The sequence below is a fragment of the Mustela putorius genome, unplaced genomic scaffold, assembly GCF_011764305.1.
Source record: "Mustela putorius furo isolate JIRA1106 unplaced genomic scaffold, ASM1176430v1.1 tig00000854_pilon_pilon_pilon, whole genome shotgun sequence".
Taxonomy (NCBI): Eukaryota; Metazoa; Chordata; class Mammalia; order Carnivora; family Mustelidae; genus Mustela; species Mustela putorius.
Window position 1 is genome coordinate 1955759 of NW_025421496.1, and position 12264 is coordinate 1968022.

The following is a 12264-nucleotide window of genomic DNA, read 5'->3' on the forward strand; positions in this document are numbered from 1 at the left end:
TACACTTTGCCTCAGTGAATATCCACTGAGCAACATAGATACTAAATGACGTACTTTCATGCCAGAGAACGCCTCCCATGTTTTCAAATGAAATGTCATAAATAATGATCAACAGCCTTTTTGTTTTTTTCCTACTGGATAATCAAAGCCAGACTTTTAGTAACTTGACATTCTTGAAAACCACCACATTCCATGATGAGTCTATTTCACAAACTCTGCAATAAAGATGAAGGCATTAAGAGACTGAGAGACTATATTGTGGTTCAGAATGAGAGAACCTGAAGCATAAAATTAGATCCAAAATATGTAGAGAGATTCTTAACTGCTTGAAAGATAAAAACTATTGTCAGCTGTCAGAAAAATGGTTGTGTTTAACATGGGGCAAGTGTGCCACTCAGGGAAGACCAAAGAAGAATCACAAAATTACAATTTTGTCAAATGATGGCAGATAGGTTTCCACCTGTGGGTCAAGCCAGAATGAAAAGTACCCAGGCATATTTAAAAAAAAAAAAAAAGACTTTAGATGCACCTGGTTGGCTCAGTCCATTAAGTGTCTGCCTTCAGCTCAGGTCATGATCCCAGGGTCCTGGGAACAAGTCCTGCTTCGGGGCTCCCTGCTCAGCGGGAAGCCTGCTTCTCCCTCTCCCTCTGCTCCTCCCTCCTGCTCGTGCTTTCTCTCGCTTACTCTCTCAAATAAATAAATAAAATCTTTAAAAGAATTGAGAGCTGTTTCTCTCTCAGTTGGGAAGAGTGGTCTAGGTCAGCAGCAGTGTACACAGTGAGGGCAGGAAGAAGGAGTGACAGCATACTTAGAGTCACTTTATGACTGTGGACCTGGGCAAAGCCTCAAGTTAGTTCTAGAGACAATGTGAACCCATTTCATTACTTCCAGAACTTACCTAATGTACTCTTAGCAAATTCAAGATAATTATCTCAACTTTCTGCCTTTTTCACATTAAATCTGGGCAGAGGCCACCATAGGTCAACTGAGTGGGGAGTATATACATATTTCTTAAAGCTCTATTTATTTATCTAAGATAGAGCATGAGTGGGAGAGGCAGAGTGAGAAAGAGAAAGAATCTCAAGCAGACTCTGCACCAGGCACAGAGCCCAATGTGGAGTTCGATTCATGACCCTGACTGAGATAAGGACCTGAGTTGAAACCAAGAATCCAACGTTTAACTGACTGTGCCAGCCAGGCACCCCGAGTGAGGCCTGTATTATAGGTGCTACATGTTCTAGAGTTGCCATGTCTTCTAGGACTTGCTCGTAGCAGGAGCAGACCTGGGTTTCTGTCTCCCTCTCAATGATCCCTCTTGGGCATCTCCAGATGAAACATCTAATATAAAGATTACAAAGCAATTTATTAGGTCTCTGATTAGGGGATCACTGGCCTTGAAGCTAGCATAAAGAAATAAGATTATCTATCATATGATCTCCCTGATATGAGGAAGTGGTGATGCAACAAGGTGGCTTAAGTGGGTAGGAGAAGAATCAATGAAACAAGATGGGATTGGGAGGGAGACAAACCATAAGTGACTCTTAATCTCACAAAACAAACTGAGGGTTGCTGGGGGGAGGGGGTTTGGGAGAAGGGGGTAGGATTATGGACATTGGGGAGGGTATGTGCTTTGGTGAGTGCTGTGAAGTGTGTAAACCTGGTGATTCACAGATCTGTACCCCTGAGGATAAAAATAAATGTTTATAAAAAATAAAAAATTAAAAAAAAAAAGATTTTTCTTTAGCATACCTTCTCTTGGGTCATGTTTACTATAGGCTATAGGAGGGCCCCAAATATCTCTTACCTTTCACTGTTCTATTGTGGCCACTGTCTGTAACTTTCTATTTAATAATTGTGTTTAGTTACTTCAGGCAAATCCTTTCAGAATTTGCTTCCAAAAAAGGACTGAGATTCCAACACAAGGCATACCTCTGAAACTCATTTACTTGGGAGGTTGGTTTCCCAAAGGCCAGTGTGTTGTGGACCAAAGCACTGCATTATTAGATTCTTGTGATAAAATGTCTATAATATGTAATCAGCTTGCATTCTTAGTTTACCCATGTGACCTATAGTAAATCCCCAAACATGTCCCAAGTCCATCTGTCCTTCCTTCCATCCTTCCTTCCTTCTTTTTCCTTCTTTCCTTCCTTCTGTTCTTCCTTCTTTTTTCTTTTTCTTATCCCTTCCTTCTCTCCCTCATTCCCACCTTTCTTTCTCCCTCCCTTCATGAGTCAACTAGCTCAGTCAATCAAGAAGTATATAATAAAAAGGAGCACCTGGGTGGCTCAGTGGGTTAAAGCCTCTGCCTTTGGCTCAGGTCATGATCCCAGGGTCCTGGAATCAAGCCCCACATCGGGCTCTCTGCTCAGCAGGGAACCTGCTTCCCCTCTTTCTCTGCCTGCCTCTCTGCCTACTTGTGATCTGTCTGTCAAATAAATAAATAAAATCTTAAAAAAAAGAAGTATATAATAAATATTTACTGTTTAGTTTAAAATGGTGAATTAAAAATAGACATCACCTGCACTCTAAGAACTTATTCCCCAATTAAAGAAGTAATGACAGAATGACATAATGAATTTATAAACTATTGGCAATGTATTACCTAAAAATGATGTGCAAGAAGGCTTATTAAGTGGTCTTGACTAAGCATGTGTTCAGGAAGACATCTGTAGCCCATTCTTGCCTCTTGCCCAATTTTTGCCATTTATAGCTATCACATGAAAAAAAATGGGAATGCCGGGAAAAGCTTTTTTGTAACAGTTTTATCACTGTGTGGTTTTTTTGATTCATCAAGTTAATCTCAAAATTGTTATAATGGCCAGTTCCAAATAAAAGTCTGTCTATGGGCAACAGACAGAGCAGACAAAGTAGATGTACTGAAGCCTGACTCAGAGGAAAATAAATCATTTTAAACATATAAATGCCACATGTATGGAGCTTCCTGGTGATTTCAAAGATGAACTCAGCTGCGTATACTACGTGTGGAGATCTCCCCCAACTCTTTTCCAGGATTAAAGCATTTGGTTTTAACAAGGACTTCAGAATTAATCTTTGTGTGCTTTTTTGTCTTTTTTTGCTCTATTGAGTTTTTTTAAATGTAAATGCCCTACAGAAGCACACCTCTCATGGCAAAACACTGGAGGCTCCCAACACCAACATTGGTGTTTTCTTAACCCCCAACTATTAGTAACAAATCGCATGTCTCTGTCTGTCTCTTGCGCTCCCCATCTGCCATGCCTGCCCTAACTCAGTCTCCACATCTTGATTCTCCAACAGGGGCATGGTGTTCAGGTTGTAACATCTAGTGGTTAACCAGAAAAAGCATGACTTGTTCTGACTGCTTGAGAGCAAAACACGAAAACCTTCTAGGAGAGCAGACCCCAAAGTGGATCTTGTGGTTTCCTGTACCAGGAACACAAAAATCCAGTGGAGGTGTTCAGAACAAAGAATTCATTCTCATTTTTCACCATCTAGCGGGATCCAGTTTAGTATACGATCATTTTACAAAGTTCTAGGAAATGAAGAGTGACTTTACCACCACCCTCGCTCAACCCACACACAAACTGAAGTAAACAAAATGTCCAGTTAGATACATATTTTTTACAAATCTGATGGTATAAAACAATAGGGCCATTTTGAAAGAGGGGCACTTTTGAAGAGTAATCATCTAATGATAAAAGTGTTATGACTCATCTACATGAAGACGGTTTCAGCAGTGCTCCAAGGTCATAGAAATTTGCAAAATGTTCTTAATGTCTGACACTCTTTCCCTAAGGCTAATATGGATATTAAATTAGACTGTACCCCTTAATGGCCTTCCCCCAGTAAGAGATATTTGGTCTGGCTTCTAGGTTCATAGAACCTAACATTCTGGAGTCTGCTTATACTCCTAATCTCAACTGTTCCAGTTCCCTGATTAAATATGCTCTTCCAGGTTTTGTATTCTATTTCCCAGAAGCTTTGACTACAATGAGAAATCATTCCTATAATTATGGTGTGTTATATGGCACAACTGACCTTGAGATAAGAAGATTATCCAGATAGAACAGATCTAATCTGTTAGAACTGCTTTAACAGGTAGTTTTTTCCAGGTAGAGGAAAAGTGAGTTTATGTTCCCTTGTTGGTTTGAAGATCCACATGCTGTTCACATGCTGTGAATACCAGCAGCCTTGAGAAGCTAAGAGTGCCCTCATCCTACTCCCTGCCCAAGCTGATAGCCAGCTAGGAGAGAGGGGCACCCAGTCTGATACCCACAAGGAACTGAATTCTGCCAATGATTTTAATAAGCTTGGAAACAAATATTTTTCCAGAGGCTCCAGATAAGAATCCATCTTGGTGACATGTTGATTTCAACCTTGTGAAACCCTGAGGATAGAACCCAGTTGCACCCATCTGGATTTCTGACCTATCAAACTGTGAGCTAATAAATGAATGTTATTTTAAGCTGCTGAATTTATGATAATATAGCAGCACAAGAATATACCCTATCATACTGCCCCCAAGCCTTGGTAGAAATAAATTAAAACTAAACAACAACAACAACAAAACAACAACAAGAAAAATTTTAAGTCTGAACAAAATGTTTTAGCATACTTGGGAACTTTTGTTTTTTCCTACAGATACTTGAGTTTGATCAAAGAGTTTAGGAATTAAAATAGGCAAGCTATGGTAGTGCCTTATTAATGAATGCCCATCGTTGATCAAACTTTCAAAGGAATATTCAATAACTTTTAAGATAAAATAAATGATACTTTTATATGCTGAGTAGAAATGGAATCCTATTTCATAATCACAAAAGAGCGTCTCTCTCTATCTAGGAGAGACCAACAGGAATGAGAGGGAATCAGGCTATTGGCCTTAGTCAGACTGAATTATTAAAAAAGAAAACATCACAGCCATTTACTTATCAATATTAGAGATTATTAACATGTTTAGAGAGTGAGGTTTACAATAATACACTTTGCTACATCATTTATTATTTGATTCACTCAGATTTATCTTTAGGGAAATAGTGAAGTATTTAGCATAAATTCTTATTTTACTGTATGATAAAATGTGAACGTTTTATGGAAGCACACCCAGTTAAAAAAAAGTTTTTTTTGGATGGGTTCATTTAAGTTCAGCAATAAAGGGAAGAGATGTGTAATGATCGCATAAAATCTTGGTAAGAGTATAAATTTAGATTATGTTCTAATCTGGGAATGGACTTTAGTATTTATGAATGTGAATGATTAGCTTTGTTTATGGGTTTTTATATATATTAAAAAAAGCTTCTGTACAAGGCCCTGGAAAATGAAACTTGCCTGACTAATGGATGTTTAGAGAATATGTTCTAATTGAGTTTTCATTTAATTGTGATTTTTAAAATTTTGCCTGTGATAAATGAAAATCTTTCTCAGTATTCTATTCTACTTTCTTGCTTTAATAAGTATATTGTGCTGAAAATGAACATATTTTGAGCTCTCACAGGTTGAAAGTTATTATTAACTCAAGGGTTAATGTCAACAACTTGAAGTCATTCATATGCTATTTATTTTTACTGGAAATTCTTATATATTTATCTGAGCTTTTTCATGTATCACCAGAAATATTCTCTTAAAGTAAAATGCAGAGTAATAGAGTTCTGCATTTTGATTCTGGGTAACGGAGGGACATGTGTGGGTTTGTATGTTTACAATCCATAAAACTATAGAAAAATAGAAACATAAAGAGAAAAACATAAAAACCATACATAATCTCACCTCACTGTTCATCTTTCAGGATATATTCTTTGAGTTTTTTTCCCATTCATCCAATAATAGTTATTCAATGTAATTTTGTTGAATATGTTATGTTAACCAATTTAAATACCAAAAGTAGTTAACTATATCAAATTATAGTTATATTAAATATGTTTCTAGTGTATTATAATAAACAATAAGTATAAAATGCTTATGTCCCTACCTAAATTTAAAGAAATATCTAAAATGTGGGCAACATATAAGAAAGATGAAGAAACCAGTCTTTAAGAAAGAAAGGGGCTGATGGAGAGGGTAGAGTGTTAGAACTTTAAACGTAAATATAGGCTACTTCTTTCGAATGGAAGAGAGAAGTGACATGGAGTAATGGGTAATTTAGAAGGTGTTTATATTAGTCTTGGAATGTCGTCAGAGAGGCAAATATACACACATACTCAGACACATGTATATCCCCCCTGGACCTGGGTGGGTGGTAGTAAGGAAACACTGGGTTATTGAGAGTAAACCACAAAGAATTCCGTCACTGATGAGTAATTGAGGGTGACTCTCTTTCCAACAATGCATAATCTGTTCAAGACCTTAACATTCAAAGAAACCAGTGTTACTGCACATGGAGGGAGATTTTCTAGTGTACCCTGGGATGCGTTTTCTTTCCCTATTGGTTAAATCATACAATTTTAGAACTGGAAGGAATCTTAGAAATATTTTAATACTACCTCATCTACTGAAGGAGGAATTAAAATCTAGGGAAGTAAGGTGGCAGGCTGAGAATCATTAAACCTTTCTGGCAATGGTCAAGAACTCTTGTCCCTTAATTTCTAGTCTACTGGCTTTCCCAGCTATGTGATAAAGTCAGCTAGTCACATTTACTAGGGACCTTTCTATGTCAAGAAGATGTTTAAACATAGTGATAATTAAAAAAAAAATTATTTCATTGTCTCTGTCCTTGAGGCATTTACATGCAGGAAACAACTAGAAAATAAAACCATATATTATTAAACTAAAAATCATGTGAATTAGGTTGAGAGCAACTATAGACACTAGGAGAAAGAGGCTGGAGCCATTAAAAAATCTTTTTTTGAAGAAGTAATTTAGATTTTGGAAGTAAATGGAAGTATTTTTCAGGGTTTAGAACAGAACTGCCTTTGGAAATAGTCATCACAGTAATTTTTAATTTTCAAAATTTTATGTTACTGTTTAAAATTTTGTTGATACAGTTTCATTTTATTTCACTATTGTTAGAGAAGATAACCTGTACAATTTATACCATAAAGTTTTTATTAAGACTTCTTTTTCTGCATTGGACAGATATTTCAACAATTTACTCTGTAGTATATTATTTAAATCTGTATATTTTTACTTTTGTATAATGTACTATACTTAGTTTATTTTTCTGTGACAACTTTGGTTCTGTTAATGTTTTCTTATGTTTCTGTTAATTTTTGCTTCATTTACTTTAATACTATGTTATAAGCACATAAATATTACTGACTTTTATATCTTCATGGTGGTTTTTACCTACTTCATTAATATCAAATGGCCTCATTTCACTTAATGACATTTTTTCCAAACTTTCTCTTTACCTCTTTACCCGAAATTAATTTGCTCACTTTCCCTTTATTTCCCAGCTGATCATTAGCTCAGTCTTTTTCCATCCTTTCAGTTTAGGTGTATCTTTTCAAAGTTGTTGGTAACAGCTGTATTGGGATATATTTCATATACCTTATAATTCACCCATCTAAAGTATAAGATTTAATGGCTTTTAATATATTTGCAGAGTTATGCAACCATCACCATAGTTTCAGAATAATTTTGTCACTGCAAAATAAAATCCTGTACCTGTTAGTCATCATCTTCCAATAATCTTATCCCTTACCCTAGGCAATTACTAATCTACTTTCAGTCTCTCTAGATTTCTGCCTTTTCTGGACATTTCTTATAAATGAAATTCTTACAGTATGTGACGATTTGGGCTGCCTTCCTTTCATTTACCATGAGGATTCCAGGTTCATACATGGTATAGTGTCTATTAGTAGCACTTCAGTCCTTTTTTCGTGGCTTAATAATATTCACTGTATGTGGACATCACACTTTTGTTTAGCCATCACTTGATGGATCTTGGGGTTATTTCCACTTTTTAAACTATTATGAATAATGCTGTTTTGAACATTCATGTACAAGTTTTTGTGCAAACATGTGTTTTCATTTCTCTTGCCTACATGCCTTCAAGTGGGACTATTGGGTCAAATGGTAAATCTCTGTTCAGTTTTTGGAGGAACTGCCAGACTGTTTTCTAAGGTGGGTTGTACCATTTTATACTCCCACCAACAGCGTATGAGGCTGTCAATTTCTCCACACCCTTGTCAACTCTTGTTATTATCTGTCCTTTTATATAGCCATTCTAATGGGTGTAAGTTCCCATATTATGGTTTTGATTTGCATTTTTCTGAAGATTATAATGCTGAACATCTTTTTATCTGCTTGTTGGTTTATGCTTGCATAATATCTTTGGGAGAAATGTCTATTGGGTTTTGTTTATAATTCATTATGAGAATCATTACTTTTTAAGAGAAGATCAAGCTACTTACATTCATTGACTAAACCAATCTTTGTTTTTAACCATTTAATGTTTTCTATTTTTTGATATTTTACTATCTGAAATTTATTTATTTTAACTCTCTTGAATGATTTCATGCTTATGGATACTATTTTCAACCATTTTGATGGTTCTATTTAAAATTTGTGATGTGTTGGGGTGCCTGGGTCGCTCAGTGGGTTAAAGCCTCTGCCTTCAGCCCAGGTCATGATCTCAGGGTCCTGGGATTGAGCCCTACATCGGGCTTTCTGCTCAGCAGCGAGCCTGCTTCCTCCTCTCTCCCACTCTGCCTGCATCTCTGCCTGGTTGTGATCTCTGTATGTCAAATAAATAAATAAATAAAATCTTAAAAAAAAATTGTGATGTGTTAAAAAATTGTGAAGTCTTTTTCTTACAGATCTCTAGTTATTTAAATGAGATGAAAATTCAAAAATATGTCCTGATTTCCACTCAGGTAAAATGAAGGTTTTACTAAACATTTACTTCCACTTTCTACCCTGTTAGAAAACAATATAAAATTTTTCAAGCAATGCATAAATTGACAAAAATGAACACTGAGATATCTGGGAAAAATTTGTTGTTTTCACACATAAATAAATTCGATAGCAATAAGAGTTTGGATTTATTACCCTTTGCTTCAAGAATACATACTTATTGGTTCTATTATGTATTGATATTTGAGACTGTAAAATAAGCTTGATGATAAAGCATTGTGACTTTTTTTAAAGTTTTAGATTCCTTTTTGCTTTCCATACATTCAGGGATATTTTTATTATTTCTACATACAATATTTTCCAGTGTGTGTTTATATAGAAATTTCTTTATTTTTTGTCATTTAATCCTCCTTTACGTGACATATTTTGTTCTCCTTTATTTTATAGTTCCTAAAAGTATTTTTAAGTCTATCATTGATTTGCTTTTATGTCAAAATTGCCTTTTTTCCTTTTTTTAAAGATTTTATTTATTTATTTGAAGTAATTTCCAGTTATACGGAGGTTTTCTTTTTTTAAAGATTTTCTTTTTTTATTTGCTTTTTTTTTTTCATCTTAAGTATTAAGTTTTAAACTGGCTTTTCATTATCTTTTAATTCAATTCCATTTAGTTTTACCAAATTATGTTTAACCAGTATCTACTGAGCATGATCATCTACTGAGCATCATTGTATACTGACCTGTGCTGAAGAGAGATAGATACAAACTTTGCTCTCATGGAACTTAACCGTGTAGTTGACAAAATGCTAGAACTGGGTGCATTCAACAGAAGGGGAAATACGTGCTGCTACATGAATATAGCATGAAATGAGGAATCTTATTTTGACAATGGTGTAAGGGAAGACCTTTCAGAGAAAGATAATGAGGTGAAACATGAGGGTGGGTACTATTAAGTCAGGGTCATTGTGATATGGCCATAGGTGGGGACTGCTAAGGGACAGAGAGAATCCCTAAACTTCCTGAAAAAAAGCAAAATAAAACAAAATCCAAAGGTGCCATAAGGGTCCCCAAAGTATAAGCTATTATCTGATTTTGTAAATAAGACCCATATCTTGTCCATACATTGTCTATGGCTGCTTCCATATGATGATGGCAGGGTTGAATAGTTGCAGAATGACATTATGGTCTGTGAAACCTAAAGTTTTATTATCTGGCTCTATACAGAAAAAGTTTGCTAACTCCCACTGCAGAGGGACAAAATCCAGTTTCAAAGCCGTCTGTCTGTTCATATGTCTACCAATTTTACCAATCTGTGTTAGAACACACCACTGAGCCAGTAGGCATATTTTTTTGGAAGATAAGTTCAAATTCCTACCCTCTTTGAGTTATGAGTGCACTGTGTGGGTAAAATTTCTTTTCCCCCACCAATATTATCCATGGACGTGTAGCTTCTAGAAATTCTAAGATAGTGTCAATAACTAGTCTTCCAGCTTTTGTTTTTGTTTTTGTTTTCTGTATATTGATATTTTATTTTATTTATTATTTTTTAATTTTATTTATTATTTTTTTAAAAGATTTTATTTATTTATTTGTCAGAGAGAGAGAGAGAGAGCACAAGCAGGCAGAGCGGCAGGCTGAGGCAGAGAGAGAAGCAGTCTCCCCACTGAGCAAGGAGACCGATGTGGGACTCAATCCCAGGGCTCTGGGAGCATGACCCGAGCCGAAGGCAGCGGCTTAACCAACTGAGCTACCCAGGTGTTCCCTGTATATTGATATTTTAGAGAGTCACTATGAGAGGCCACACAGGGAAAATCTATGCTGATATAATTTTAAAACTGAATTATGTGTGTCACTTGAGATCTTAATAATAAAGTGATCTTTGTTGGATTAGGAATTGATCACATGGCCTAACTTTCACATTCTGGGCTGTTCTAATCAAGAATCAAGAATATAGTTTTTCAATTTACTCGTCTTAAAATACTCCATTTAACCTTGAAACTCTCCATTCATTCTATTGATATTTCTCTTCCTTTCTGCTTGGAACAAAATAAAATGACCCCTTTTGCATTGGCATGGTTGTGTTCCTTGTTCTCCTTGTCTCAAGTTGCCCTCCTGCAAATATCTATCTGTGCACTTTGCCAGGTAAAGAGAGAACATTAATTGCCACTGGTGCTCCAGTCACTATTCTATTCAGAAACTGCCATGGTACTCTATCACATGTAGTAGGGTTTGATGAGTTACGGCCTGTACGCCAAATCTGACCCTCTGTTTCTGTATGTCCTGTGAGCCAAGAATCATTTTTACATGTTTAATGGCTGCAAAACATTTTTAAAAATAATATTTCCTTATGTGTGAAAATTAATATGAAATTCAAACTCCATTATCCATAAATACAATTCTTTTAGGAGACAGACACCCTCATTCATTAGCATATCACCTATGGCTGCATTCCACCACAGGGGCAGAGTTAAGTAGTTATAACAGAGATGAAGTGACCCACAAAATCTAGAACATTTACTCTCTGGCTCTTTATAGTAAAAGTTTTCCATCCTCTGGCCTATAGGATTAGTTCTAACTTCTTGGTCTCCCACCACATATTATATAATCTGAACTCTAGTAATTTTCTTACCCCAGCTCTTCCCATACAAATCTCAACTAAATGATTTTTTATCATTTGAAATTATGAGAATTTCTGGTTTTACTCTGCTCATCTTGTGGCTCTTCCTGTAATTAGTGGTTCCTCTTTTCTACTTAAAAACAGCTTTTCCTTTGCGATCAATGAAAATTTAAACTCACTTATAAAGTATTCCTCTCACCTTCAACACTTGACACATAAGAGTTGCTTCTTTAGTCAGGATAATTAATTCCCAAATGTGAGTGAACTCAATATTTCACAATTATGCCATAGTTTGATTGGGTGTTTTGTCAGCAGCCCCCACATGATAATATCTCCTTCCATCTTGTGATACTGGTAGATTCTTTTTAAAAAAATTAATATATAATGTATTATTTGCCCAAGGGGTACAGGTCTATGAATCATCAGTCTTAAGACAATTCACAGCACTCACCATAGCACAAACCTTCTCCAATGTCCATCACCCAGCCACCCTATCCTACCCTCCCACCCCCAGCAACCCTCAGTTTGTTTCTTAAAATTAAGAGCCTCTTATGGTTTGTCTCCCTCCCCATCCCATCTTGTTTCATTTTTTCCCTCCATAACCCCCACAACCCCCTGCTCTGCCTCTCAAATTCCTCATATCAGAGAGATTACATGATAATTGTCTTTCTCTGATTGACTTATTTTGCTCAGCATAATATCCTCTAGTTCCATCCATGTTGTTGCAAATGGCAAGATTTTGTGTTTTTTGATGGTTGCATAGTATCCCTGTGTGTGTGTGTGTGTGTGTGTGTGACTTCTTCTTTATCCATTCATCTGTTGATGGACATTCATCTGTAGTTTGGCTATTGTGGACATTGCTACTATAAACATTTGGGTG